Source organism: Ascaphus truei, chromosome 9 (genome assembly GCF_040206685.1).
Source record: "Ascaphus truei isolate aAscTru1 chromosome 9, aAscTru1.hap1, whole genome shotgun sequence".
NCBI classification, from domain to species: Eukaryota; Metazoa; Chordata; class Amphibia; order Anura; family Ascaphidae; genus Ascaphus; species Ascaphus truei.
The window spans coordinates 20,595,208-20,607,278 of record NC_134491.1 but is presented as its reverse complement, the minus strand read 5'-3'; the positions used below and the strand labels follow the sequence as shown (position 1 = coordinate 20,607,278).

Sequence of the window (12,071 nt, the reverse complement as noted above, 5' to 3'; positions counted from 1 at the left end):
CAAAACAACAAAAAAAATATATATCAGACAATCCTCTCTGGCCCCCTCCTCCTCCTCCTCCTCTCTGCAAGACACCAGCTCTGAGACTGAAAGCAAAGAAAGCAGAGAAGGAAGAAGAAAAGACTGAGTCTTCTCTCCAGGCAGAAATCCGAGCCGCCTCTTCACATCTCAGTGCACACGCGGATTCAGACAGGCTTATTCACCAAAAAAGCAGCAGCTCGCTCTGCCGGCTCGGAGGGCACTGCTATCCCCGCTTTTCTCTTTACCCCTCTCCTGCTTTTCTTCTATCCCCCTTTTCTTGTTTTCAGGACCCCCCTCCCTCTCCCCCCCCCCCCCCCCCCGGCCTCCCACTGCTCAAAGATTTGTAGGGGGGGGGGGGGGGGGGGGGTAACAGAAAGTTTGAACTCTTTTTGGGTTAAATCCTCCTCCTTGTCCAGAGGTTTGGCAGCCAGTGCCCAGAGAAGCGTTTAAAGACAAGCAGTTGTACTATGCCTGGTTTCAGGGGATGTTCAACCTGTACAAATCAACACAGCCAACGCTTTAGGAAGCTCATTAATAATTCATTTATCTAAAAGAAAAACAGAGGAAGTCTTTATATTTATATGTTGTTTTTTATTATTATTATTATTTTATTTTTTTACTTGTGAGCACATTCAGACAGGTCTGCAACCCTACCCTTCACCATTATCACCTAGCATACAGTGCTTCCACTGCAGCAAGGGATTCTGGGAAATGGCATGTAATATATATATATATATATATTATATATATATATATATATATATATATATATATATATATATATATATATATATATATATATATATATATATATATATATATAGTAAGGTTAGCCACAGACCGGTATCATCTATTTATTTTTTGATTTTATATATATATATACAGTATATATATATATATATACACACACACACACACACACACACACATGCACATTTATGTATCTTTCTGTGTATACCTGTATATATATATTATACATATCAATTCTTCTGTCTTTAAAAGAGAAGTGCACGTACAGGTATGCAAATCAGAGCACGGGTGCTGTACATCCTCCTGACACTGCTACACTAGGCTAGCAGCTAAACCGGCCGTGCCAAGGTGCCCGCAGCGTCATATTCACTGCTCAAAAAGTGACAACATGTTTCTTTATACCACGGTTCGCTCCGGGGCCAGGAGTGCCCTGCGTCACCATTTCAAATAAATTCAGGTTCTTTTTTGGGCCCATAAAATGCATCATCTTTTCATCTAAGTGAGTGGGCTTACCCATCACAAAATGCAGCTTATACTAGCCGGAAAGATAGCAGAATTCACAAACGCAGCGACATTAAAAGAAAAGAGACATTTCCTCCAATATAATCACAATACCGCTCCTCACTGCCTGAATGGTGAGGTTTGGGTGAATGCTTATCCTCACCGCTCCATCTACACGTAAACCCACCGTCTCATTCTGTTAAATCCAGCGGACGTCAGGAATTAACAATCCTCTGAAAGCTTCATGCCAAAAAGTAAAATAAAAACAATCTGCGGAAAAGAACAACCTTTATTCCTAACTGTTAGTACTACCCAAAACCCATTAGATTTTCCTTTTCTATACATACAGCTCTGACTCACTCCAGAAGGATCTGGATATTTCAATTCAATGCCCCCCCAACCCCCTTGCAATAAAAGTATTTACATATACAGGACGTGGGCAAAAAATAAGAGGACGTTGGATCCTTAGAACGTGAATTGTCATTTAGAAGAGGGGCAAACCAGGCAGCTGAGTGGCAGGTGTGAGCATCCTTCTGAGCAGAGATACCCGCCTGGGCTATGCACTTAGACAAATACATATTTAACAGCGTTTAACGTTGAAACAAAGAACTCACCCTGGATGGAAAGTGGAATGATTAGGAGCAGGTCAATGGCTTCGGGGTCTTAGAAAGTCTTCTTTGAAGTGGGAAGCAGCGTTGGTAGCACACGGAGCCGCGAGCAGCCCGGGGACGTTCTGTGGTGAGGTGATGCTGAGAGAGAAAGTTGCTTTAGCAAAGTGAAAATCTTCAAAAAAGCAGCAGCTGGAACCTACGTGAGCAACCAATGATCAGGCTAACACATGTTCCCCTCACACCCCAGACTCATATGCGAGCCCCGCCGAAAGTGCCCAAAATAAACAGAAATAAAACGCTCCCGGGACGCTTTCCCGGAGCAGAGAGGAGACTCGGAGAAACCAATCATTGTATCTCCCTCGCTGCACGCCGGGTGCCTCAATAAAACGCCCCGCGCGCCTTTTAATTAGCAAGTAATTTAAGTCGCCCCTGAGCTGTGTTCACCGGAAATCCTCGCTGGAAACGGATTTCTTCTTGTCACTCAAACAGTCTCACAACACTGACACTCCCCTGACACGGCTCCCTTTAAAAGGTTCAGCCCCACGAGGGGGATCAGAAAATACATTTTCTCCTGCTATGTTTTTTTTCATCCTCACCACACACTTCACTGTTAGATCCTACAGTCGTTTCCAGGGAAAAGTGGATGTGTTATAACTTGTGTGGAACCTCTTAAATATGGCTGCCATTATGACTTTGCAAGGGGATTATTTGAATGTTAATGAAAATATTACACCATGTAACTTCTCTTTTAACTTGTATAACTACCCCTCAAACTGACACAATAGCACAAAGCAGCATGCCACTCTGGCACTAAGGGGTACATCCAATGTCTGCCGAAGAGGCGCTATGGGCTGTCTTCGCCTGAAAATACCAATGACAGTTAATGGGGATGTTCAGTTTACACACGGACGCTTGTGACATTATAGCACGACCCCCTAGCAGACACAACCGAACGCTGACCCTCAATCCACTATTTAAAAGACTGTGAAGACGATTTCCAGCGCTGGGAAAAGATCAGACTGGGAATAAAATCTTCTCAGTACCGTGACCAAGAGATCTCAGCGTCAACATCAACGCAAAGCAACTTTCTGTAAGGATACGAACAGATGTAGCAGGGTTACTGTACCCGCTAACGCGTTCTGTAGCACGATATTCTGCGATATCACTGCCATTGAACCTTATGACAAATCAGTGATATTCTGCGTTATAATGCGGTATTTTGCGCTAGGAATGGGTGCAATAGCCTTGTAACATGGAGACCCAGCGTTCTGAGGGAGATCACAACATTAAACACTGCTCCTTCGCTTCGCTGCTCCCTCGCTCGCTGCTCCCTCAATTCGCTGCTCCCTCACTGCACCCTCACTCACTGCTGGCTCGCTCGCTGCACCGTCACTCACTGCTTCCTCGCTCACAGATCCCAGAAAGTTCAGAGCATCCACATTTAAGGAGCAGTTAAGAGACCAAAGAGTCCCATCACCACCTCGTCCGCCCCAAGATCCTGATCATTACGGAGACCCGTCCCGCAGTTTGCTTAGCTGTTATTCATGTACCGTTTTAACAAACCTGTGTTCGCATTTCCCCCCTCTATCTGTTTACAAGGCATTGTTATGCGATTAAACACACAGCCGCCCTGTCCTATTACAGCGGCAACACGCGTGGGCTCATTAATGTATATAAATGTGCCATCCTTCAGATAAATAATAACAGATAATAATCCTGTGTACACAGGAACTCAAGTCTCTCTCAGAAATCTTAAGCACTTTGTTTTCTAATTCTTCATATGGAATTAAATGAGTCGGTAAGACAGCAAATCATTATTTGCGTGGAGAGAAAACAGCAGCCGTGTAATACACCCGAGGTATACAAGCAGTTCTCATTATCGTCGTTTATTTGCAAAGCGCCAGCCTATTCCACAGCGCAGTACAAGCTGGGAACAGAGAGATGGAAATGACATAAACAGAGTTACATACAAACAGGACAGCGCCGCACACAGGTACAGAGAGGTAACGAGGACCCTGATCCGGAGAGCTTACACTCTAGAGGGAATAAGGGATAATGTTGAAACACAAAGGTAAAGCGGCTCTCGTTGTGGGACGGAGTAAGTCTCCGGGTGGGGTTTGGTCCAGCCCGCACTGTTGATCCCATTACAGGTTTGCGGGTGAGGTTGTTAGATAGGTGGGGGTGGGGGGGGGGTTGGTCCCAATGAAGTTGGATACCAAAATAAAAGTTGGGATCCCTGCAGACAGCCTGATAACTGCAAAAAAATGGAGTATCATGACTTGTAAGAGGATACATTAACCCCAATATCACCTAATAAGAATCTATGTTAAAATGGGTGGCCATCTTTAAAACTCCCACTTCCTTTTCTGATAGCACTCTCTGCATACTCCTAAGGCTGGGGCCATAGAGGGGTGAGGAGATCGGAGCCGCGCTGACGCCGAGGCTCGCCTGCTGAAAACTGCCCGACTTCATGCCCATGCAGGCGAGCCAGCGGGCGCAATCGGGAGGCGGGGGGAGACTGAGGGAGGCGGGGCAGTGACGTCGCTGGGCCAATCGCCCGCGACGCACCAACGTCAACGTCACAGCGCCTTAGCACCCCTGCGGAGGCTCGCGTGAGCCCCCTCTAAAGACATCCTCATGGAGGATGCAGGGGCTCAGCGCGGAGCGTCCGCCCGGCTCAGCACGGACGTGCCTTCTATGGACTCAGCCTTAAGGGAGTATTTCTGAATTCATTTCTCACATCTTGTTAAAAAGAGGCAATCCCTCTTAGGACCAAAGTGAATTAAGGACAGTGACATGTGTAATGTGTTAAATGGACACGTTTGAAAAAAAAAAAAAAAAATAAGTATCATTAGTATAAATATCTTCCCATACTATTTTTTATGCAACTTTTCCACATACCACTTGTTGTGACGCACTGCACCAGTTTTTATCAAAAATTGTGTCATTTTTTTATGCCAAACGTTTTGCTCCAGTTTCTGACATGAGGAGCAGATTTAAAAGAAAGAAAAGTTGACGTCCCCTCAGACTTGGCTGACTTTTTGGCGCAAATCGAAAGGAGAAAAGTGATGCCCAGTGACGCAGAATGTGATACATCTAATCTTCAGATATCTGCGCCCCATCTCATTATAATCTGTGCCCCATGTAACTCCCTCGCCCCCCCCCCCCCCCAACTCCCTCTACTGACTCTCCCCAAGGTGCAAACCGGGGCACGGAGACGCAAAAACGTGTCCCCGATACAGTGGCGCAGACTCCTTGATACAGTGGCGCAGACTCCCTGATACAGTGGCCCAGACTCCCTCATACAGTGGCCCAGACTCCTTGATACAGTGGCGCAGACTCCTTCATACAGTGGCCCAGACTCCCTGATACAGTGGCGCAGACTCCCTGATACAGTGGTGCAGACTCCCTGATACAGTGGCGCAGACTCCTTCATACAGTGGCGCAGACTCCCTGATACAGTGGCTCAGACTCCCTGATACAGTGGCGCAGACTCCCTGATACAGTGGCGCAGACTCCCTGATACAGTGGCGCAGACTCCCTGATACAGTGGCGCAGACTCCCTGATACAGTGGCGCAGACTCCTTGATACAGTGGCGCAGACTCCTTGATACAGTGGCGCAGACTCCTTCAAGTGGCGCAGACTCCTTGATACAGTGGCGCAGACTCCCTGATACAGTGGCGCAGACTCCCTGATACAGTGGCGCGGACTCCCTGATACAGTGGCCCAGACTCCTTGATACAGTGGCGCAGACTCCTTCATACAGTGGCGCAGACTCCTTCATACAGTGGCGCAGACTCCTTCATACAGTGGCGCAGACTCCCTGATACAGTGGCGCAGACTCCCTGATACAGTGGCCCAGACTCCTTGATACAGTGGCCCAGACTCCTTGATACAGTGGCCCAGACTCCTTGATACAGTGGCCCAGACTCCTTGATACAGTGGCCCAGACTCCTTGATACAGTGGCCCAGACTCCTTGATACAGTGGCCCAGACTCCTTGATACAGTGCCCCGACTCCTTGATACAGTGGCCCAGACTCCGATACAGTGGCCCAGACTCCGATACAGTGGCCCAGACTCCTTGATACAGTGGCCCAGACTCCTTGATACAGTGGCCCAGACTCCTTGATACAGTGGCCCAGACTCCTTGATACAGTGGCCCAGACTCCTTGATACAGTGGCCCAGACTCCTTGATACAGTGGCGCAGACTCCTTGATACAGTGGCCCAGACTCCTTGATACAGTGGTGCAGACTCCTTGATACAGTGGCCCAGACTCCTTGATACAGTGGCCCAGACTCCTTGATACAGTGGCCCAGACTCCTTGATACAGTGGCGCAGACTCCTTGATACAGTGGCCCAGACTCCTTGATACAGTGGCGCAGACTCCTTGATACAGTGGCCCGGACTCCTTGATACAGTGGCGCAGACTCCGATACAGTGGCCCAGACTCCGATACAGTGGCCCAGACTCCGATACAGTGGCCCAGACTCCTTGATACAGTGGCCCAGACTCCTTGATACAGTGGCCCAGACTCCTTGATACAGTGGCCCAGACTCCTTGATACAGTGGCCCAGACTCCTTGATACAGTGGCCCAGACTCCTTGATACAGTGGCCCAGACTCCTTGATACAGTGGCCCAGACTCCTTGATACAGTGGCCCAGACTCCTTGATACAGTGGCCCAGACTCCCTGATACAGTGGCCCAGACTCCTTGATACAGTGGCCCAGACTCCTTGATACAGTGGCCCAGACTCCCTGATAAAGTGGCCCAGACTCCTTGATACAGTGGCCCAGACTCCTTGATACAGTGGCCCAGACTCCTTGATACAGTGGCCCAGACTCCTTGATACAGTGGCCCAGACTCCTTGATACAGTGGCGCAGACTCCTTGATACAGTGGCGCAGACTCCTTGATACAGTGGCCCAGACTCCTTGATACAGTGGCGCAGACTCCCTGATACAGTGGTGCAGACTCCTTGATACAGTGGCTCAGACTCCTTGATACAGTGGCGCAGACTCCCTGATACAGTGGCGCAGACTCCTTGATACAGTGGCCCAGACTCCCTGATACAGTGGCACAGACTCCCTGATACAGTGGCACAGACTCCTTGATACAGTGGCCCAGACTCCTTGATACAGTGGCGCAGACTCCTTGATACAGTGGCCCAGACTCCTTCATACAGTGGCGCAGACTCCTTCATACAGTGGTGCAGACTCCCTGATACAGTGGTGCAGAGTCCTTCATACAGTGGTGCAGACTCCCTGATACAGTACAGTGGCTCAGACTCCCTGATACAGTGGCGCAGACTCCTTGATACAGTGGCGCAGACTCCCTGATACAGTGGCGCAGACTCCTTCATACAGTGTCGCAGACTCCCTGATACAGTGGCGCAGACTCCTTCATACAGTGACGCAGACTCCCTGATACAGTGGCGCAGACTCCTTGATACAGTGGTGCAGACTCCTTGATACAGTGGTGCAGACTCCCTGATACAGTGGCGCAGACTCCTTGATACAGTGGTGCAGACTCCTTGATACAGTGGCTCAGACTCCCTGATACAGTGGCGCAGACTCCCTGATACAGTGGCGCAGACTCCTTGATACAGTGGTGCAGACTCCTTGATACAGTGGTGCAGACTCCCTGATACAGTGGTTCAGAGTCCTTCATACAGTGGTGCAGACTCCCTGATACAGTACAGTGGCTCAGACTCCCTGATACAGTGGCGCAGACTCCTTGATACAGTGGCGCAGACACCTTCATACAGTGGCGCAGACTCCCTGATACAGTGGCGCAGACTCCTTGATACAGTGGTGCAGAGTCCTTCATACAGTGGTGCAGACTCCTTGATACAGTGGCTCAGACTCCCTGATACAGTGGCGCAGACTCCTTGATACAGTGGCGCAGACTCCCTGATACAGTGGTGCAGACTCCCTGATACAGTGGCGCAGACTCCCTGATACAGTGGCGCAGACTCCTTCATACAGTGGCGCAGACTCCCTGATACAGTGGCGCAGACTCCCTGATACAGTGGCGCAGACTCCTTCATACAGTGGTGCAGACTCCCTGATACAGTACAGTGGCTCAGACTCCCTGATACAGTGGTGCAGACTCCCTGATACAGTACAGTGGCCCAGACTCCTTGATACAGTGGCGCAGACTCCTTGATACAGTGGCGCAGACTCCTTGATACAGTGGTGCAGAGTCCTTCATACAGTGGTGCAGACTCCTTGATACAGTGGCTCAGACTCCCTGATACAGTGGCGCAGACTCCCTGATACAGTGGCGCAGACTCCTTGATACAGTGGCTCAGACTCCCTGATACAGTGGCGCAGACTCCTTGATACAGTGGCGCAGACTCCTTCATACAGTGGCGCAGACTCCCTGATACAGTGGCGCAGACTCCTTGATACAGTGGCGCAGACTCCTTGATACAGTGGTGCAGACTCCCTGATACAGTGGAGCAGACTCCTTCATACAGTGACGCAGACTCCCTGATACAGTGGCGCAGACTCCTTCATACAGTGACGCAGACTCCCTGATACAGTGGCGCAGACTCCCTGATACAGTGGCGCAGACTCCCTGATACAGTGGCGCAGACTCCTTGATACAGTGGTGCAGACTCCCTGATACAGTGGAGCAGACTCCTTCATACAGTGACGCAGACTCCCTGATACAGTGGCGCAGACTCCTTCATACAGTGACGCAGACTCCCTGATACAGTGGCGCAGACTCCTTCATACAGTGACGCAGACTCCCTGATACAGTGGCGCAGACTCCTTGATACAGTGGCGCAGACTCCTTGATACAGTGACGCAGACTCCCTGATACAGTGGCGCAGACTCCCTGATACAGTGGTGCAGACTCCCTGATACAGTGTGCAGACTCCTTGATACAGTGGCGCAGACTCCTTGATACAGTGGCTCAGACTCCCTGATACAGTGGCGCAGACTCCTTGATACAGTGGTGCAGACTCCTTGATACAGTGGTGCAGACTCCCTGATACAGTGGCCCAGACTCCTTGATACAGTGGCGCAGACTCCTTGATACAGTGGCGCAGACTCCTTGATACAGTGGCGCAGACTTCTTGATACAGTGGTGCAGACTCCCTGATACAGTGTGCAGACTCCTTGATACAGTGGCGCAGACTCCTTGATACAGTGGCGCAGACTCCCTGATACAGTGCTGCAGACTCCCTGATACAGTGGCACAGACTCCCTGATACAGTGGTGCAGACTCCTTGATACAGTGGTGCAGACTCCCTGATACAGTGGTGCAGACTCCTTGATACAGTGGTGCAGACTCCTTGATACAGTGGTGCACTCCTTGATACAGTGGTGCAGACTCCTTGATACAGTGTGCAGACTCCCTGATACAGTGGCGCAGACTCCTTGATACAGTGGTGCAGACTCCTTGATACAGTGGTGCAGACTCCCTGATACAGTGGTGCAGACTCCCTGATACAGTGGCACAGACTCCTTGATACAGTGGTGCAGACTCCTTGATACAGTGACGCAGACTCCCTGATACAGTGGCACAGACTCCTTGATACAGTGGCCCAGACTCCCTGATACAGTGGCCCAGACTCCCTGATACAGTGGCCCAGGCTCCCTGATACAGTGCTGCAGACTCCTTGATACAGTGGCCCAGACTCCTTGATACAGTGGTGCAGACTCCCTGATACAGTAGTGCAGACTCCTTGATACAGTGGTGCAGACTCCTTGATACAGTGGTGCACTCCTTGATACAGTGGTGCAGACTCCTTGATACAGTGTGCAGACTCCCTGATACAGTGGCGCAGACTCCTTGATACAGTGGTGCAGACTCCTTGATACAGTGGTGCAGACTCCCTGATACAGTGGTGCAGACTCCCTGATACAGTGGCACAGACTCCTTGATACAGTGGTGCAGACTCCTTGATACAGTGACGCAGACTCCCTGATACAGTGGCACAGACTCCTTGATACAGTGGCCCAGACTCCCTGATACAGTGGCCCAGACTCCCTGATACAGTGGCCCAGACTCCCTGATACAGTGCTGCAGACTCCTTGATACAGTGGCCCAGACTCCTTGATACAGTGGCCCAGACTCCTTCATACAGTGGTGCAGACTCCCTGATACAGTGGCGCAGACTCCTTGATACAGTGGCGCAGACTCCTTGATACAGTGGTGCAGACTCCCTGATACAGTGTGCACTCCCTGATACAGTGGCGCAGACTCCTTGATACAATGGCGCAGACTCCCTGATACAGTGGCGCAGACTCCCTGATACAGTGGCACAGACTCCTTGATACAGTGGCCCAGACTCCTTGATACAGTGGCGCAGACTCCTTGATACAGTGGCCCAGACTCCTTCATACAGTGGCGCAGACTCCTTCATACAGTGGTGCAGACTCCCTGATACAGTGGTGCAGAGTCCTTCATACAGTGGTGCAGACTCCCTGATACAGTACAGTGGCTCAGACTCCCTGATACAGTGGCGCAGACTCCTTGATACAGTGGCGCAGACTCCCTGATACAGTGGCGCAGACTCCTTCATACAGTGTCGCAGACTCCCTGATACAGTGGCGCAGACTCCTTCATACAGTGACGCAGACTCCCTGATACAGTGGCGCAGACTCCTTGATACAGTGGTGCAGACTCCTTGATACAGTGGCGCAGACTCCTTGATACAGTGGTGCAGACTCCTTGATACAGTGGCTCAGACTCCTTGATACAGTGGTGCAGACTCCTTGATACAGTGGCTCAGACTCCCTGATACAGTGGCGCAGACTCCTTGATACAGTGGTGCAGACTCCTTGATACAGTGGTGCAGACTCCCTGATACAGTGGTTCAGAGTCCTTCATACAGTGGTGCAGACTCCCTGATACAGTACAGTGGCTCAGACTCCCTGATACAGTGGCGCAGACTCCTTGATACAGTGGCGCAGACACCTTCATACAGTGGCGCAGACTCCCTGATACAGTGGCGCAGACTCCTTGATACAGTGGTGCAGAGTCCTTCATACAGTGGTGCAGACTCCTTGATACAGTGGCTCAGACTCCCTGATACAGTGGCGCAGACTCCTTGATACAGTGGCGCAGACTCCCTGATACAGTGGTGCAGACTCCCTGATACAGTGGCGCAGACTCCCTGATACAGTGGCGCAGACTCCTTCATACAGTGGCGCAGACTCCCTGATACAGTGGCGCAGACTCCCTGATACAGTGGCGCAGACTCCTTCATACAGTGGTGCAGACTCCCTGATACAGTACAGTGGCTCAGACTCCCTGATACAGTGGTGCAGACTCCCTGATACAGTACAGTGGCCCAGACTCCTTGATACAGTGGCGCAGACTCCTTGATACAGTGGCGCAGACTCCCTGATACAGTGGCGCAGACTCCTTGATACAGTGGTGCAGAGTCCTTCATACAGTGGTGCAGACTCCTTGATACAGTGGCTCAGACTCCCTGATACAGTGGCGCAGACTCCCTGATACAGTGGCGCAGACTCCTTGATACAGTGGCTCAGACTCCCTGATACAGTGGCGCAGACTCCTTGATACAGTGGCGCAGACTCCTTCATACAGTGGCGCAGACTCCCTGATACAGTGGCGCAGACTCCTTGATACAGTGGCGCAGACTCCTTGATACAGTGGTGCAGACTCCCTGATACAGTGGAGCAGACTCCTTCATACAGTGACGCAGACTCCCTGATACAGTGGCGCAGACTCCTTCATACAGTGACGCAGACTCCCTGATACAGTGGCGCAGACTCCCTGATACAGTGGCGCAGACTCCCTGATACAGTGGCGCAGACTCCTTGATACAGTGGTGCAGACTCCCTGATACAGTGGAGCAGACTCCTTCATACAGTGGCGCAGACTCCTTCATACAGTGACGCAGACTCCCTGATACAGTGGCGCAGACTCCTTGATACAGTGGCGCAGACTCCTTGATACAGTGACGCAGACTCCCTGATACAGTGGCGCAGACTCCCTGATACAGTGGTGCAGACTCCCTGATACAGTGTGCAGACTCCTTGATACAGTGGCGCAGACTCCTTGATACAGTGGCTCAGACTCCCTGATACAGTGGCGCAGACTCCTTGATACAGTGGTGCAGACTCCTTGATACAGTGGTGCAGACTCCCTGATACAGTGGCCCAGACTCCTTGATACAGTGGCGCAGACTCCTTGATACAGTG

General features: G+C 50.7%; 1 protein-coding gene across 9 annotated transcripts in view; it reads right to left on the bottom strand.

Annotated features, from left to right (window-relative positions):
- FOXP4 (forkhead box P4) overlaps positions 1–12,071 on the bottom strand; it is a 211,714-nt gene that overhangs the window by 78,018 nt on the left and 121,625 nt on the right. For 6 of the 9 annotated variants that reach the window (XM_075613618.1, XM_075613620.1, XM_075613621.1 and 3 more), the window contains one exon: positions 1,887–2,021. The exons of 2 other annotated variants lie outside the window; for them this stretch is intronic. The gene's annotated coding sequence lies outside the window, so the exon portion shown is untranslated. Of the gene's footprint in view, positions 1–1,459; positions 1,543–1,886; positions 2,022–12,071 lie in introns of all 9 variants that reach the window. One more of the 9 variants, XM_075613625.1, reaches the window with a different exon arrangement.